Source organism: Aptenodytes forsteri, unplaced genomic scaffold (genome assembly GCF_000699145.1).
Source record: "Aptenodytes forsteri isolate BGI_AS27 unplaced genomic scaffold, ASM69914v1 Scaffold108, whole genome shotgun sequence".
In the NCBI taxonomy this organism is placed as follows: Eukaryota; Metazoa; Chordata; class Aves; order Sphenisciformes; family Spheniscidae; genus Aptenodytes; species Aptenodytes forsteri.
The window spans coordinates 5,256,502-5,275,695 of record NW_008794448.1 but is presented as its reverse complement, the minus strand read 5'-3'; the positions used below and the strand labels follow the sequence as shown (position 1 = coordinate 5,275,695).

The 19,194-nt window shown below is 36.2% G+C and overlaps 1 protein-coding gene across 1 annotated transcript in view; it reads right to left on the bottom strand.

Annotated features, from left to right (window-relative positions):
- The window catches only part of NPAS3 (neuronal PAS domain protein 3), a gene marked incomplete at its 5' end in the record, with an annotated part of 555,595 nt that overhangs the window by 425,349 nt on the left and 111,052 nt on the right, over nucleotides 1–19,194 (bottom strand). The gene's annotated exons all lie outside the window — the stretch shown is intronic.

Sequence of the window (19,194 nt, the reverse complement as noted above, 5' to 3'; positions counted from 1 at the left end):
GTTCAGGGCATTCACTAGTTAGAAGCTTTTAAATGATGATAAACAAAACAAAACAAAGTTCTTGAATATGCAGAAATAAAAACTAGGAAAAGACAGCAGCAATGTTTTATTGACAAAAGCACTTTCTTACGATGGAGGAGGGCATAAGGTGATAATTTAGTGTTCCAGCACAGATTTACTGGATAATGGCCAAATATTTCAAAGCAAACACAGCTGTAATGTTTATGTTAAAAACAACAGGCCATGACGGCAGTCAGTCAGACATTCTGTATCCTTCAAGTACTGAAAATAAATTGTTTCTTTTCACACAATAAAGAGAGAGATTGCTAAAGTGTAACATGACAGAAACCTCTGAGAAAATGGTGTCCTCCTTATAGGAAGGATTTCTTATTTGCTTTTTTGAGTGCATCTTAAAGACAATCCCATTCACTAGCATCACTTAATGATTTTAATGAAATCAGAACTGAAACTTAGAAATAATGCTACTAATAATGCTACTGCTGTTAATGCCAAAATCCAAAAGAACGGAGACAAGTTTTAGTTCTTTATGTCTTCAAGACCATTTTGAGTCTTTTTTACAAACCTGGATTGGAACTGTATATGTTATACATAAAAACAGTGCATGAGAATAGTTACAATCTGCTCCTGACAACTGAGCAGAAATTTGCCTTTAAATGGGGGGACTTTATCAAAGTGAGGGTTGCAGAGTTTGATTCTACAAAATCAGCTGTGGCAAACACACATTCTCTTTTTATTCTCATGACTCTAATCCACTTAAGATATGCTTCCCTATGAGTGTTTAAATAAAGATGTTCCTAAGGCTTACAGTCTACTTACCAAAACCCAGAAAATTTAATAATATATACAATCCTAACAATAGTTCAGATTACAGAATTTGTATTTTTCATTTTTAGATTCCATTATCAACAGCTGTAAAATCCAGACATATTTCAACTACTTGGAAGTTAAAAACACTTATCCAAACTTGGTGGTTTTTATTCATTTGACATACACTGATGGATGAGAATGCAATGAGCATTCCTTTCAAAGCCTTTGAGAAGGTGCTATCTATCAGTTACTCACATAGAACAAACGTAAGTATTTCCCAGCTCAGCTAAAAAAAGTGAAAGAAAAACTGGGGATAAAAAAAACCCAAAAAACCGAACCCTGAATTCAGAGGATAAATCCCATACTGTCCATGTAATTTTGTATGAATCAACAGCATAGATTCTAAATGTTAAGCTGAGTCTTGCAAGCAGTAATCCTTGTGTGCTTCCTGAATTGTCGCCACTTTGTCTTCACGTCACTAATACTTTTTTAGCTCATGAGCTGATCAATGTTTTAATTATTTTTTTTTTTTTAAATTTTTAAAGAAATGTGCTAAGAATGCATAAGAGATTCTCATTTTATGCAGGAAAAAGTATAAATGCAGTATTAAAAAAAACCCCACACTGAAATACATATTGCACTCCTATATAAAGGACGTTAAATTTGTCTATTAATATATGTAAGCTCCCTTTAAGTATTTTATGTGTGTGTGTATCTAATTAAACACAGGTATGCATTAATGTATATGTAATATAGGCATGAACATAAATTATAAAAATATACTATATTCAAAGTAGTCATTAAGATTCATTCTAGCAGTTCTATCCCTGGGAAAACACAAATTAATATGGTTCCCATAACTGCCCAGGATACATGTATGAGGAGCTGGAACTCAGCTGAGGGAATTTTGAAATCCAGTCTCCTGGTTTTTATCCCAAACATTTATTTCATATGAACCTAGGTGATAGGAAACACCTCCCTTTTTATATTCATGCAGGTTTTTTGATAAACAGCAAAGCTAAAGTAACTCAATAAACACAAATTAATATGGTTCCCATAACTGCCCAGGATACATGTATGAGGAGCTGGAACTCAGCTGAGGGAATTTTGAAATCCAGTCTCCTGGTTTTTATCCCAAACATTTATTTCATATGAACCTAGGTGATAGGAAACACCTCCCTTTTTATATTCATGCAGGTTTTTTGATAAACAGCAAAGCTAAAGTAACTCAATGGTAAATTAGGCCCTGTAAAGCTATATAGAAAGATGATCAACAAGTAGTTTCATGTCACTTTTCTCGATTTACGTTACAGATATGTTTGCATTAAAAGATAAAAAGGATGAGTTTTTTAACATTTCTGTATAAAAAATTATGTGCATAAACTAATGTGGGTTTTTTCCTGATTGAACTTTATACACCATGTTCCATTTTGACTGAAACAGTGAAATAACTAGCATGTTGCCTCTCTGAAGCCGAAAGCAATTTCCTTTTCTAATTTTAGTTATGCAAAGCCTATGGGCATCATCAGCATTTAGTAATTAGTTTTATAATTACTGCTGTTTTGCTCACTGTCATTCAATTTTTCTTACAACATGGTCTGGGATTGAAACATCCCACATCCACAGCTGTGTAAATTGCCATCCATTTATAAGACAAAAAAAGTATCATTCAACATACATCATTATTCAGTCAAGAATGTGTTATTGGTACTTAGGTGATGCTTTGAGTACATAAGCTGCCCAGTAAAATACAAAGAAAAGTATAATTCAAATACTTAGTAAATGCTATATAAGACAGGAAAGTCTGGAAAATCTAAATTGGAAATAAAAGAATTTCCATTAAATAACATTTCAGTCTATTATTGATACCAATATCTGTTCCAAACACGGAAAAAAAAAATTTTTTTGTTTAAAGAAATATTCAGGTACTGAGCTGAAAAACAGTTGAATTCAGATTTGCTGATATTGCAATTTGATCATTATTGTTACAAGAATTTGTAGTCTGGCAACTAACTACAAAGTCATCTAACCTAGAATTACCTATCGATATAGTGTCAATACATTTAGACATGATATTGCAAAATATTCTACATCCTTGACCAGTTAATTTTCTGAATCCTAAAAATACAAATGTGTTTTGGTATGACATATCATTTAAACCCAACAATTTGTCTTAAAGATGTTACACTCCTCCAAATTAGAGATTGGCTAGAATTCTTACATTACTCTTTTACAAATGCCATTTTTCAAAATTTTTATTTTAAAAAAAATTTATAATTCGAAATATTATGTTAATCATGAGGTTTTTAAAGGCTAGAAATGTAGTAGTCAAATAAGAATGAAAAATCTACATTCTCTTCTTAAACTAAGCATAATTTCTTCAGTGAGCAAGAAGTGCTTTATTTTCTAGACCATGTCTGGTTTAAAAAATAATCATGATGAGAAGAAAATTCCCACGAAAGGTTCTGCTACCATGTCAGTCAGCTACCATGGATGCCGACCTGCTACAGCAAAGCTGTGCTCTTAGGGGGAATCATCTTCCCTCAGCAGCAGTGAGACCGGAGAGTGCCGGTCTCAGAACAGGACATCAGCAACGGGACGATTCATATTTGCAATTCCCTCCTTCCTACCAGAAAGTAGAATAATATAGTCCTTTTATTTTTCTTCCCTATCTTTTGTCAAGCTTAGCTAGGAGAAAACAGCTGCTAATAAACATAAAGATGTCATACACAAAGGGCAAGATTGTGCACAGTCCAGTGAAGGGGTAGAGGAGATATCCTGCTGCAGAGGAAAAAATTAGGCAGACTGCTTTCAAGGATTTTTGCAGTCGTGTCCTCTATTTTATGTTTTGTGACACAGCTGAAGAGTCTTACATTTTTGTCTCAGTGAATCAATGAGGAGAAGAAAATAATTCTAAACATTTTTTGCTACTCTTTTTATTGAAAAAAATCTTAGCTTAGAATATTTTTTAGTTAATATATAGCATTCAATATGATCTGAGTCAGAAAATTCATTGTTTTCCCAAAGAGTAAAATTTTAGACCCTTAAACAAAGCCTGAAAAACAAAAACAAAGCTTTGCCTACAGTCATCTACAGAGTATGGGATGAGAAGATCCTCAGAGTCAAGACTCGGGCAATTGCAGTAGTTGTTACTTATTATTCCTCCAGCCCTTACTAACTGTTCTTACCTGTCGCTCCTTACAGATTAACAGTTACAGTCTCCTCCATCCCCACCCTCACTAATAAGGTCTATAAATTGCCTTTGTGGGCCTCTCAACCTTATTCCTACTACAGGGAGGTGGTAGACTCCACTCACACAGGGTTACCAGCAAGGCTGTGCCATCAACACAACGCAAAGCTCATGGGGGGCTGCACACCCCACCGCAGCCTGCCCAGCTCCTGCCTCGGCTTGACCTGCTGTAGTCCAGCAGAACCACAGTCTCTCTGAAGGCCACAAAATGGCAAGGGTGTCTGTCCCTCAGGACACAGGTCTGTCAGGAAATCTCGAACAAAAGCATGAAGTACACTTTTGAAGGACTGATGCCTACACACCACGCCAATAACTGGCTTTTTGGCTTTTCTGAATCTTTTTGTGTTTCTTCTTTTATGATGGCAGAACTCTTCAAAGTGACAAAGGGGGTTTTTTTGAGTTTTTCTGTTGGTTTTGGAGTGTTTTGGGGGGAGGGTGTTGGGTTTTTTTCCTTAGTATATGAAAACCTGTGTACGGACAAATATAATTACCATCTCTGTCCCCCTTCATTCCTTAAAAAGAAATACAAAGGAACCATATTGTGCATAATTTTTTAGTAGAAGAAATAATTTCCGTTTTTGAACCTCTGAAAACATATAGCCAGCTGGGGGATTATCTGGCTATATGCAACTAGATCACTCTTTCAGGAAAACAAAAAACAAAACAAAAAAACCCTCAAACCAAAACAGAAATCCAAACACAAAATCTGTGACATCCAAATTTATGCATTTGTGCCTCAGAAGTTTTGGGCTCAGTTACTAAAACACACAGATCCGCATGAAAAGCTTTTTCATCTCTGAAATACTAACAACACTTTTTCTGAAATACTGCAGGAAACACACCTGAATAAAACCAGATTATTTCTAACAGAAGCACTGAAGTATTTTGTGCACTGATGCACCATTCAAGCTAGATGAAAAGCATGTCATACACCATGCCTTCCGCTTATTTGAATGACATGCTACACAGTATTTCAAAAAAAGCTGCAAATGTTCTCTTCACATATTGTTCAGGACAACTATTACTAATCTACAGGAATATCATTACAGAAAGATATTTTAGAAGCTGGAGTAACTGATTAACTGGAATCTATTTAGGTGCCTGTTTACACATGTGGCACAATTTGGTGGTGAAAAGCCAGGAGAGGGGCTGCACCTTCCTGCACTCCTAGCAGGGAGAGCTGCGCTGGGAATTCTGCACGTGTAAGTCAAAGGACCTGAAAATCCCCTCTTCACTTCGGATGGACCCAGTAAAACATTGCGAAGTGGGAACAGAGGATTCACTATGGAAGAAATGCTGTCTGATGGATGGAGCAGATAACATAAGTTATCAGCTGTAACACTGACTTTTTTGCTAGCTTTTGAATACACTCTGCAATAACGTGTACAAAGTATTTTGAGATCTTTAAATTACAATTCTCATATAAATGTGAAGAAGTAATATTGTATATTCCAGAAACCTCTTCATTCATAAAATATTCCTGGCCATATGTCTGTAAACTAATAGCAATCACCAAAATGGCATGAAACATGGCACAAAAAAGTGTGAAAAATAACACATGACACATCTGATACATCTTCAGGGAGAAGTTTCAGGGGAAAACACTCCCATGCTAGCAACATTCAGTGGCTATCAGAAATTTATTTCTTCTCATTTTGTCAGTGCCTATTAATCCCAACTATACTGACAGTCAAAGGTTAAAAAAGGGAATAAATTAACATTATTGTCAATCATTACATACAGAAGAATAATTAACTCAGTATGTTTATTTATCTACTTTTGCTACTTGATTAAATGAATGACTGATGACAGGTTCCTTGTTTTCTTTTCTTTATTTTTGTCAGTATAAATGATCAGTATGAAACTAAACGGAGACATTAAAATGAAATTGTTAGAAACATAAAATATACTACAGATGGATTCAGATGATTTCAACTTTCTTGTTACTCTATAGTAACTTACTAAAATACATTTATATATACACAAAGAACTCCATTAATAGCAGAAATAATCTGTAACCTCACTTACTTTCCTCTGAAATATTATGTATTAATATTTAGGTTTCCCTCTAAAAAAAGAGTGCTTTAAAAGTTCTGTAGAGAAGTCATGCAACTGAATGCAGTTATCCAATTTATCCTTGGATAAATATCCAATTTATCTTTGGATAACTCATAACCAACAGTGTGTGCAAAGAGGCCAAAGCATTCTTAAATGCTGGCTAGTGTTCTGAGTAACACAAGCCTAGTAAATAGTTTTGGGGAAGAAATCAGGGCGAATATGGGTACGGTAAATTGAAAAATTGTCATTTGGGTAATGTGAGATGAGGGAAGAAAGTAACAGAGATAGAGAGTCAAGTCTCTCTTCAGTCTGCCTGTAAGAGTACACCTGATCTCCTGGCAGCCTGCTGCCAGGCAGGGCAGTGGTGAGTGATACCATTTCAGATCTAAGGGTTTTCTTTTCTTACTTGCTTCCAAACAAGAGAAGCAAGACCTAAAGTTCTGATATCGCTTCCTTTAATGTAGCACAGAATTGAAGTAATTGCCCCAAATTTTTGAGGACAGACAAAATCCCAAGCCTCTGAAGTGAGGACTGAAGCACGGTTTCCCCTGAGCTGACCAAAGATTGCTGTCTGGGCTAGGAAGTTAACTGAATGTAACTGCATTTTTGGAAAGTTAAAGGAATTGACCTAGAAGTCTGAGGAGACAGCTTTTGTATGGGATTAAAGAGTAAAGTATCTTTCTCCCAAAGCAATTCACAGTGGTAAATGGCTGAGAGCTTGAAACCTTTGTCTGTTACTTACAGAATTTACTGTTGAGAACACAAACTGAAGGAAGTCACCAGCAAAATCTGCAGCTTCATTCACACTTGTGAAGAAACTATCTGACTCTGAAGAAGCCACTTTTTCTTGAAGGCTGATGTCTTTCCATTACTTGGAAATAGCAGAGACAGCTGAACTCAAATCATGCAGATAGTCTGAGTCCACTTAACTCTAATTTTGAACCAAGGGAAGTCTGGATTCAGGAGCTATCTTCTTCCTATTTCCATACAAATTCTGGCTCCAGTTAATATGCTGTCTTAGGAAGTGAGTTCCTTTTCTTTGCAGAGCCCTAACTTCTGTGCACCACAGTACTAGGATTGTGATTGTGTGCATGTGTGTGTGTAGAGGTGAATTTGAGGCAGGTCTGGGTGAAAGGTAACCTTTTGTGCGTGCTTAGGAAGGATCTCCTGAGCTCACTTAGTTTGGCTGTGCTCTGGTTTCTCTTGTCCAGATATGAAATTGATACCCGACATGCCAATGCAAGTTGTCTGAATAAGACAGGTATCGGACTGGAAGGTGGCATAAGGAACTCGTTTGGACAACCCTGGACAGATGTTTGTTTCCAGGGATGTTCCAAATTCTGTAGGTAAGCTAACATTGCACTTGTACCTATCCTGGCCCATTCAATATCCTAACTGTGAAAGCCACTTTCCCCAAAAGGTTACTTCCCCAATCTCACCTGGTGGTGCCTGCTCTCTAAGTTCAGTTCTCTCTACCACAGCCTATTCCTACTGAAATACTTATGCCATTGAAATACAAACCAAGGGTAACCTTCAGCATCCACAATTATTCCTGAGAATTTACCTCTTGACATTGTTCAATCCTTATCAACAAAAGGAATCCAGAACCACCACAATGACAGAGAAATTCATGTTAATTCCCAAAGTGAAAAAAACAGCCATTCATATTACACCAAAATGCACATCGAATATATGCCACTGGGATAAACCAGAGAATATCACACTGGAATAGATACTCCAATTTTTACTTTAGGCTTTTATGACACTGTTACTGAAATACTGTGTTCAGCTGTGGTTTCCTCCATACTGAAAATATGTTAGAAAATTGGATAGGACTCAAGTAAGAACTACAAGAGTGATTAGACTTCTGAAAGTCATTCCCTATAGTGAAAAACTAAGAAAGCTCAATTTATTTAGTTACTGAAAAGAAGGTTAAGAGGATCACAATACCTACATGTGGAAGAGATTTCTGACAGTAGGCAGCTCATTAATCTAGTGAAAAAGGCATAACAAGATCCAGTGTTTGGAAGCTGAAGCTGAAATAAGACTACAAATGAGGCACACTTTTTTCACAGTGACAGTAATTAACTGTTGGAACAATCTGCCCAGGGATGTAGTTGATTCTTTATCATTTAAATGCTTTACATCAACATTCGATACTTTCTAAAGAGATAAACCTGTATCTCAAACAGATGTAGAAAATACTGGATGAGGTTCTCTGTCTGGGGTCTGCAAGAAGGCAGACTGGATGTTTATCACAGCTGTTCAACATTGTACATCAACAAACAGTTCTACAAGTGCTCTACACTTCAAGGACCAATCATCTCATGACCATCATATCTATCCTTTGTGTGCAGTTCAGTTCAGACTGAAAGGAGGCAGTCTCCAAAATCCATCTTCCTGTTTGGCAGGTGAAATAAGAACCCTTTCAGGACAGATATGGGCATCCTCAAAGATCATCCCATGCCATGTTCACTGTCTGGCATCATCACTGCTGGAGACCAAATTACATCAAAGCTGCCAGTAAGCACACACTGGAAAGCTGTTTGAGCACTGGCTTTGCCTGATGCTTCTACCCAAGGAACATCTGTGGGGCTGACTCCAAGGTAGTGATGGGTGAGTCAATATGTAGACCTTGTAGAACATTGGAGCTTGTAGTCTCAAGGCTGCCAAATGGCCTCTCAGCATAGCTGTCTGTATGAAGAATACAGTTCCTTTATGTTTAATGAGGTTGTTGGAGAATCAACAGCCTCCATGAGGCTGGTAAAAACCAGCCTCCATGAGGCTGTTGAAGAAACCAGTTACAAAAGCAAAATGTATGATGAGGTTAGGTGAGCTGTTAATTTTCCCCTCAGTTCCTTAGTAATATTTGTGAAAGAAAACTTGCCCTTTAAGTCTTCAGGATAGGATGTTGGAGCAAAAGAATAGCGGAGAAAAAAAAGAGCACAGAGACAGAAACTACAGAGAGCAGGACAAGAAGAGTAAGTACCAGTGTTTGTGCACAAAATAAGCAGAAACAGCCTGACATATAAGGGTAAAGAGAAAATGGTGTGCTAAAGTATTAAATAAACAACCAAAATGTTTATCTTCAGAAAAAGAAAACCAAACACCCCATTTCTTCATCTCTAGGAAGGGACAGAAAGAAACATTTAAAATGTAAACAAAAATAAACACTATGCCCTCAGAATGTGGTATGAGGGCGGAAGCCCACAGAAAATCACACCTGGACTTGCCATACAATATACTTGCTACAGGCTTCTGTAGTTTTTTTTAGAATACCTAGTTATTCTAATTTTTTTCTTGTGACACTTAAAAGATTGGCAACGGACTATGAAATCTTTAAAAAAATACTGAAGGGGCTTTTTCTTTTTGTAAGATATACCTAATTAAGACAATATAACACAGAGATTCAATATAAAATGGATTAGCAATATTCCTCCTATTTGATTGCTTCATTATCTACCCTGAGTGTAAATCTTAATGTTATTCTGAAAACTATCTCCTCACAGACATGGGTTAAATTTCCTAATGAAAAGCTCATTAAATACAGTATTCTTGCAAAAGACATAAAGATAGCGTTATTGCTTAAGAACTGGACTCAGTCCTGGGACACGGGAAGAGGGCTCTATTCCCTGCTCTATCACACACTTCTCATGTGATATTGAACAAGTCACTCTTGGCTGGCTTTGCAAATGTGCTCAGCAGCTGCTTCTTATGATCAGATTACCAAAGTGCTGAAATCTTTTGAAAATCTGGCTATTTATTTTGTTGCTGAATAGGATCAGAGATCTTTTGAAATCTGGCCCCAGTTGGGGTGCTGCGCTCTTTTGAAAAGCTAGCCCTAAATCTGTATATGCCTCAATTTCTCTATTAGCATTATCAGCACTGTTCTGCTTCATCAAGAGGATGAGAAACAGCTGGCATACACAGCAATTCAAATTTGAAAGGGGATATATAAATGTAGAGTTGCTCTGATAGTTGTAGAAATGTCATATGTACTTAAATAAGCAAACAAAAAACCAGCTCCTGATTTTTCCTAACTCTTTACACAATTGTGGTTTTCTATAAAATCCGAAGTGAGGTAATGTTGAAACCATTATTCTGCTTGCTATAGGTAATGTTTGGGAATTGTCTATATGTATAAAAAGGTGAACAAAAATATTTGTCCCTCTTCCTTTTATGATTATGAATATGCATTTAATGACTTTCCAGATGATGAAATAAGTCATGGAATTTTGTACTTGCATGTGGTACCACCCCGGGCAAAGCAAAGCAAAAACAATTTTTATATGATACAAGTAGAACGCAAAGTGACAACACACACATGCTAGTGCAGATGCACTCGGCTAACTCTGTGAGTAAGAATTATAGGGAGTGACGTGCTCAAGCACTGAAATTAAGGTAGGCATTTTCAAACAGCTCCATTTATGAGGAGGACTGTGGCACAACTGGAGTTAAGTAGTTTATTGGGGATTTGCCTTTTCTTCCTTAGGAACAGAAATCACAGTATGACTAATTTCAAAGGTTTTAAAAATAAAAATATTCATCTTGGCTTAAAAACTAGCAAAAACCAGAAAATATGTTTTTTAAGGGAGCTTGATATTTTAAAACAACCTAAGTTCCCTACGGTGTAGAGATTCTTATTTTGCTTGCAATCTCGAATAGATGTAGAGGCTTACATGTTCTCTAAATTGTAAGCTCTCTATGAAGGGTGTTCTTTAATTACAGGCAGCTAATGAAAACAGTTTTTACTGATCTCTCTAATGTCCTGGGAAAGTCTTTTCTATGGATTCATTGTATTCTACTTTATATCCCTGATTGAAATGGGAGACCACAAGAGCATAGGGATTTGGTGGAAACTCGATTTCCTTCCTCTGGCTTCAAAGAGAACAGTTGCAGAAATTAAGCTGCGTTGATATTGTGGTCAAACTTTGGTCAGACTGTGGTTATGCTTGCATATTATACAGACATAAAATCACCGCACTTTGGTTTTTAAAATTGCTGGGTCTACCTTCAGTATCTAAATCTCACTCTGTTGACCACAGGTATCCAATATAACTATTACACAAAAATAAGAATTATTATTAAATCCATGTACTTCAAACTTCACTTCCAGGGCTCTGACTATTATTTACTCCAAATATTTAGACGGTCACTTTGCAAAATACTAATAAATATGTAACTGCAAAAATATGAGTTGGGAAACATAGATTTACTCTTTTCATTTTAAAAAAAATGTTTGTGTGTTTTCTTTCACTTCAGACAAAATATTTTCTTTGAGTCATAACATTTGACTTGTAATATAGAGTGATGTAACTCTTGGTAAAACAAATATTATAAAAGGCTATTCATTTACACTGCTTTACTCCCTCATGTCTACGTACTAATAAGGACATGGCTCCCCGTCTGGTTTTTGTTTGGTTGGTTTTTTAAGGTCTCTGCTACATTCATTATCAGTTGGTTAATCTATCCCCTCAGCTCTTCATACAGATGTATTTATTATCCCTGCAACAGACTCAACAAGGTCTAAAGGAAGCAGTCATTCAACTGGAGATATACCGTAGAAGTTCAGATGATCCAGAAAACCAATAAGCTACGTTAATAGAAGAAACAAAGGCTAAGCTCTATTGAATTTACCAGGACTTTAAGTATGTCCTTACATCCTCTGCTCAGCTGAGGAGACTAAGGTATGATGGCTATACTGAAACTGTTAAATCCAACCACAAAATCCAATTCCTCAACCACTTTCATTTGCAATATTAAGCTTTATTGAGGCTCTGTCCAAAACACTCTTCATAGCAAAGACACTTTTATTCTGTTCAGAAAAGGACAAATAAAAAGACAAACAAAAGTTCTATCAGATACTGTAATCTACAGATAGCAACAGCCTTTTTTCATTTTACATATCAAAAACTACAGCAGTGAATCCTTTTTGTCTGTTTCTGATTACTAAAAGAAAAAAGCAGAATAAGCGCTTTTGGCACACCGGATTTATTGCACATCTGTAATTGGCTAACCCCATCATGTGTGTTATTTGAAAAAGTTATGTAGATGGAACATATAATTTAAGATATTCATGCTTCTAAAAAAGACCACCTGGAGCTAACCCATGCAACATAAAACATGAATGTAAAAATCATATGGAAACATTTTATTAAAGGTTTTGGAAAAGTGGACTGTTGTGGCATTGACTTTTACATAGCAGTTTCTACTGGACGACAATTCATATCGTTATATAATGACGATAAATTAACTTGGTTTTAAGTTGAAAGTTTTCCCTGGCTTATTTTACCATCATCGCCAAGGCTGGAGCCAATGCAACTGTCGATACTATTTTCCTCCTGACATATTTACCTCTCCAAGTCTGAAGCCCATGCTCTTGCCAAAACCCACTCAGCCAATACTGTCAATGCTCTCAGCCATGAATTATAATGAGAACACCCACCATCTTCTAGCTGGAATGAGAAAGGTATGTTCTCAACTCAGGAGTGAATTTTGAATGACACAGGATTATTGTGCACAGAAAGACATGCACATTGAAGGAAGAAAGAATGAAGTGAAAAGTTTAAAACTTTTTGGGGTTTCTTTTAAATATTAATATTCTTCACTACATTGTTTTCATTACCAAGACCGCATTGAGAATGCAAACACGTAGAGAAAAATACAGGAATACAAAAAGGAGAGAGTCAACAGTGGAAGCTGAGTACAAGAGGAAGACATTATGCATATTCGGTGTTCCAGCTAAGGACTCAAAAAAAAAAAAAAAAGAATGGCTAAGAAAAATAAACTGTATTAAAAGAACATAATGAAAATGCAAAAATGACCAAGTCAGTGTAACAGCACAAGAAGAGACAAAGGAAGATGAATTGCAGTATAATAGAACGGAAATATAGTAGTGGCTGGGAGTGACAGAAAAGACATTGAAGTCACCTGTTCTATTTCCTTGCTCTTAAAAACATGTACTGTTTGGTTGTTTTCCTATTTAATTGTTAAGTTGTAAGGTGGAGTTCTAGCAATAAACAACTCTTCCAGGGACTGACATCTGATTGACAACATTTTAGAAAGAGTATTAATTTGTTACCAGCAGTAAATGTTTTGTGTCTCCACAGAAGTGATGGATAGAACTTTTTATGATACAAATAAAGCACCATGAGAAACTAAATCATTCTATCATTTCTGCTAGCAGAACTGGAAGGATCAGGTCGGTTCTTTTTATGCTTTTGTTCATGCAAAAAAAGGACAGCTGAACTTGAAATGCTTTTCCCATTGTTCCTGTTCTGCATCACAAGAAAACCAAAACCTTTCAAAGTCTTGCAACAAAATTAACTACAAAGCAACAACCAGTAGCCTGGAGTTTAGGACAACAAAGGTAAAAATGAATATAATAATAATAACAACAACAATGTTTTCCATTTCATTATACTGAAATAAATAAATTTTAGGAGGTTTGATTTACTAAGCTGCACAGATCATTGTCTATGATCCAAACATGACTGTAATATGCAAATTTTAAATCAGCACTTACGCCATGTTTACTCCCAGTTCATTGATGATCATGCCTAGAGTGGTTTCTGCAGAAAACCACAGAAACTCCTTTCTTAATAGTACCTTTCACTTTGATCTGCTTTCCAAGATCAATCAGTTATACAGTTAATGAGTTTAGTGTGGTGCTGCCAATATAATGTTCTTCCAGTATTTTAAAACCATAATTCTTACGCACTAGTAAGTCAAATGCCTAACAAATACTTCAGTACACAATGCCTATTCCTAGTTAATTGGACTTGCAATTTCAGAGAATTAAGCTGGGTTTGTTTTATAAGAATTACTTTCCATTTATCCATGTTTGTTGAAAAAATATACAATCTTACTTTTATCCCTTTAATGGAGGAATTTTCCCAATATTTTGCCTACAACTGCTTTGAGGCTGGGACATCCAGTGCTAAGACAGCTCAGTACTGCAAACTTCACAACACCAGCACTGCAAAGAATGGATGATGCTGAAAATTGTATCAGAGGTAACCTGATTCCTTGTCTGAAGAACACATAAAAGACAATTTATTCAACAGTTCTGGAATTTCTGAGAAACACCGCAAGCTGGGATTCAGGATAATGATGCCCAAGAGTTTCAGAGTCCCTTGCCTATACTGTGGCAGGTAACCTATCAAAGAAGCAACACGGAACTGTGGCAACCACAGCGAGGCAATGCCAGTGGATATTACTGAGATGTCAGGGGTTTCCCTGCTCTGTTGGGAAGATCTGCTTTTTTTGGCACACCTAAGAATTATACCCTTTTGTTTTTCAAGTACTTTTAAAGTTTGATTCAGACACAAAAGAAAGATTTCTTGTTTCCCCAGCAGAAAAGATAAAGGTAGCATTCATCATGTGTGGGTATGACTCAAACACAGAGCAGGCAGTTCATGGAGCCTCACACTTGGGACTCCAGCATTTGGATTCCAGCAGCAGAATGCTTTTGCAGGGAGGGAGAAAAAAGGAGGAACGAACAAGACAACAAAACCCACAACAAGCTATAATAATCCCGTTTTGTTCAAGAAGATACGATATGAACACTGACAGCAGAATTCTCCTCCCCAAGTTTTTGTGTTGATGATGACTATGATTGCGTATGTTCCATGAACACTGCTGTTAACAGTAACCTGAACTATAAAGACCTGTAGAATGGATTCTGTACAGGCAAGCACTTAAAGAAACCTGTATCAAGCTCTCCTGCCTTTCCTGCATCAGCAGAAGTTTTACTATGCCTTACTGCTAATGAGCCTATGCCATTGCCAGAACTCTTCCCATTTCTAATACACATAAAACTAATTTTTCTTTCATTTTTCTAATCCTGCTAGCTTTTTCCTTAGTGTCTCTGCTTGTCTTTGTCAACTTTCTGCACCTCAGACATTCCAGTTTATCTTAATTGCTATGTGTTTCCCTTTTATTCCCAAAGTTTTACATGAATCCACATACATATTTTTTAAAATTATTGATTTCACTTTCATTCTGAAAAAAGGATACAGTTTTACAATTTTCAGGTGCGTAGGAAACCATCGTTTTGTAAATTTTTCTTTAAGAGTTCTAGTCAACTTCTATTCTAATTTTTCCATGAAAATTTTTCCTCACAATCAATTTCACATAAAAGTTTCCCCATTAGGCAATTAGTCCCTCAAAAGCACTGACTATATTGGTTGGCACCCTCATCCATCTGCAGAGATTGAAAGCAATCAGGTCATGATCACTTGTCACTAGGCAACCACCAACTCCGAGTCCAGTATTCTATTCATCTTATCTATCACAATGAGATTCAAACAGAGCTACCTCATTTTGGGTGCCATATCTTTCATACTAGAAAACCATCAATAATTCTCACAAAGAACATTAATGTTTTACCACTGACTGTCTGAAATTTCCAGCACTCGTTTCTGACATTCAAACAACACCTAATATATTTTTTTTTTTAACCTATGTAACAGGTCGATGACTAAGCAACCTACTCCTACGGCTGCACTGCCCCTATGGCCACATAAACAGATTTACAATGGGTAGACATTATAATCAGTATTTGATACTGGTACACAGTCAGAGCACTTTATAGTGGCCTACACATAAAAAGGAATCAGATTCTTATAAGAATAAGAAAAACGCCTGCGAGATAGAGAGAAATAGATTACAGGGCTATCAAGAATTCTCCAGCACAAGAGCAGAAGTTCCACACAAAGCGGGACGGCCAGATTTGGAGACCCTTTTCATAGCAAACAATACCACCAATTCACCTGCATTATGCTGGTTTCATCGGATTGATCTTTTCATGTCTAACAGTGAAAAACAATGTCTTAGGCCACAAACACTGAGGAATAAAGTAATTCTTATTTCTTTGCCCCTATACATGGTTTTCCTGAGACAGAATTATGTGGTGGTTCAGAAGAGAAGGCTGGTCTTAGTGGAAGGCTTGTGTGGTTTGGCAGGGAAAGGCTTGTACTATGTTGCATCTCCTGCTCAGAAGTCAACACTCAGTTTAAAATATAAAAGGCTAACAACAGGTAATGTTATTTAAAGGAGTTTCCACAATGAGGTCATTCAGAAGAGAACCATTTATTTATCTCTTAAAAATGCATACGTATCCAGCATAAAAATTATTAGAAAAAGGTATTTAAATTAATGAAAGTAATCCCACTTGACATTTGGGATAACAATTACCCTACTTTCCAATTATCATTATTGCTTATTTTCCTTCCCAGAGAATTCAAAGCGCTGGACTTATTTCCTCAACGCCACGTTCCATAGTATGATAAGACATCAAGTTCATTTTCAACCTATACTTACATACTTTGTTTATATTGAGAATGGATCCTTTGAAAAACATGCTAGTTTGAAGGAAACAGGTGTAATTTTGTTTTAAAGCATAATTTTTCTTCTTGTGATTATCAAAAGATTTTTTACTTATTTTATTACCAATGCAGAATTGAAGTAACATTGAATGCTTTATTGCAAGCAACATGTCAGAGTCATATTTAGTTACATTGGACAAGAAAAATTCAGACAAGAAAAATTTTGGTCCACCGCAAACGCTTTTGACAGCATCTGATTTCTTTTCATACTCATATATATTAATTCCAGAACACAGATGTGTAAAACTACCTAATTTCAGAACACATAACACTAAAAGTAGAGATGGCTAAACTAAAAGTGACATTCTTCACACAACCTACCAGTCGGTCAGTACTATTTACTGAAGTCCTTTTCACTCCTCAGCTAGAATCTCTCATTCACCTCTTCTTATACGGCAGAAGATAACTGAGATTATTTTACTTATGTAACGTAAAATGTAAAGATTTGTCTTAAAAAAAAAAATAAAGCTCATGATAAACCTACTTGTAACTTGAGATTGGATAATCCCACAATTACTTCTTTTCATTCAAAGAAAAAAACATGCCCAAAGTTGTTTTACGTACTCTAGTTTCCATATGTCATGTCATTCTGCAGGAAATTATAGTCATGGCCTTGCACAAACACTTGTATCTCCAAAGACAGAAATTAACACCTCACTTCAACTAAGAAAGAATGAAAATCTAATAACTATTTTGATGTCATCATGGCAAATTTCCAGGACAAGGGTTTGCAAAATTAGGCACAGACTACTGGGTTTAATTGCTGCTTCAAAAGAAACAGAAATGGCAAATGCTGGGAACTCTCTTTGTCTTGAACACTCATGAGCCTTCTTTTTACAGCGACAGTGGTCCCAAGTCAGTACCAGTGTCCCAAAGACTGCCCAAAAAGGAAATACATGGCATGACTTTACATCAGTCAAACACATTCAGCACACCAGAGAACATCATGGTGCCTCACACTGCTCCTCTCCCTTCCTCTCTTCATTTGAAAAAAAGGAAGAAAATAGGGCTTGGTGAAAGTACCTACGACATAGTGGAAAAGAACATAAAAAGCTGCATGATCTTTGAACACTTTCAACAGTTTGTGCTAAAACTATAAAGAAATTTGGAATCAAATCATTTGAGGACAATGATATTCCAAAATATGAAGGTGCTCAGGAGAGTTTGACATTGGAAAAGGACTACAGGGCCTGGTATGGGTCAGGCAATCAGAACGCACTAGAGGACTTCAAGTGCCATGCCATGTAAAGCACCACTTACTGGCTGAACACACTGTATATACTACAAAAATACTTCCATTCCCACATCAGAACTTCCAGAAAACTCGCCTTTGAGTGCAAAAAATTCATTAGCAGTTCATTTACTGTTCTCCTCAGAACACACCCCTTAAATACTGGGAGTCAAACAGACTTTTGGAGGGTTGAAAACAGAGGGGAATCGTACTGTTATTCATAACATATTGTAAGTAGTATGCAAAGAATAACAATTTTATTCCTATTGATTCTAAATAACTTTTTGATTATTTTCTGCCATATGAGAATCATGTCCTGGTCTTTAAGAACTGTAATCTTTAAACTCATCTGCTGCACGTTGTGTATGTATTTGTTTATAAGGACTAATACTTCCTTCCTACAGAAATCCTTAGACAATGTACCAAAAAAAATTGACTGAAGTCTGCTATATTAGAAGATGGAAAATTTATCCATTTTTAGCAAATGTCAAATCATTGGCTATTGCTTTTAAGATTAATAAAAGATATAATGGCTTCTAGATAGCCTCTAAATAAAGATTACTATGAATGGAGAAATGATTTACCAATAGTCACCAACATGAGATTTCTTTAAAGGTTACAATCATCAGTTATTTAGCTGAAACACTGCTGAGAATGCCTGGTCATTTCTTGAATAATGTATAAAGTTCATTGTAGATTTGATCTGTATTATAACAATACAGATATTTCTAAAATAATGGAGAAAACTATCTGTTACTTTCCAATTGCTCAAGGTATTTCCATGAAGTAATTGACTCTGAAAATATTATATGAAGTTACTTGAGTGTTCATTTGCAAGCACAACTTGTAGTGATCGCTACACAATAGGCATAAGAAAACAAACTCATCAGCCTTTATAGACTTTTAAGGAAAGCTGTGATAAATACAGGGCAAAGTAAAGCACCTTCCTGAAATACTAAATTAAAACAATTAAACTGCTGTACAGTACTGGGGGACAAATTTAAAACTAAGCTTTGAAATGCAATTATTAACACAGGCAGACCATCACATTGGGGAGGGGGGGGGGAGGCAGGGCAAGCAGTTGCCTACGCAATGTAAGTACCTCTCATACAATTTTCCAAATACCTTTAAGTCTAGTCAGAAGATTGCTTGGGCATGCACAAAATATCATGTCCAGTGTTTTATTGTAGGATTATCAGCCATACTTCACATGAAGCTGCAAGCTATTTATGTGAGCTTGTTTATCCATATAAACTTCTTCAAGGGCAGCAAAAAGCGACCCTAATAAATGAAAATTAATTTCTTTTGATGCAATTTCATGAATGTTTGATCAGAATGTGTTAACAGGTTTCTGTGTAAGGAGAACTGGTGAAGTAATAAAATATACCTGTACTATACAGTTAAACCTGCTTATGGGGAATTCTTATACAATGAAACAC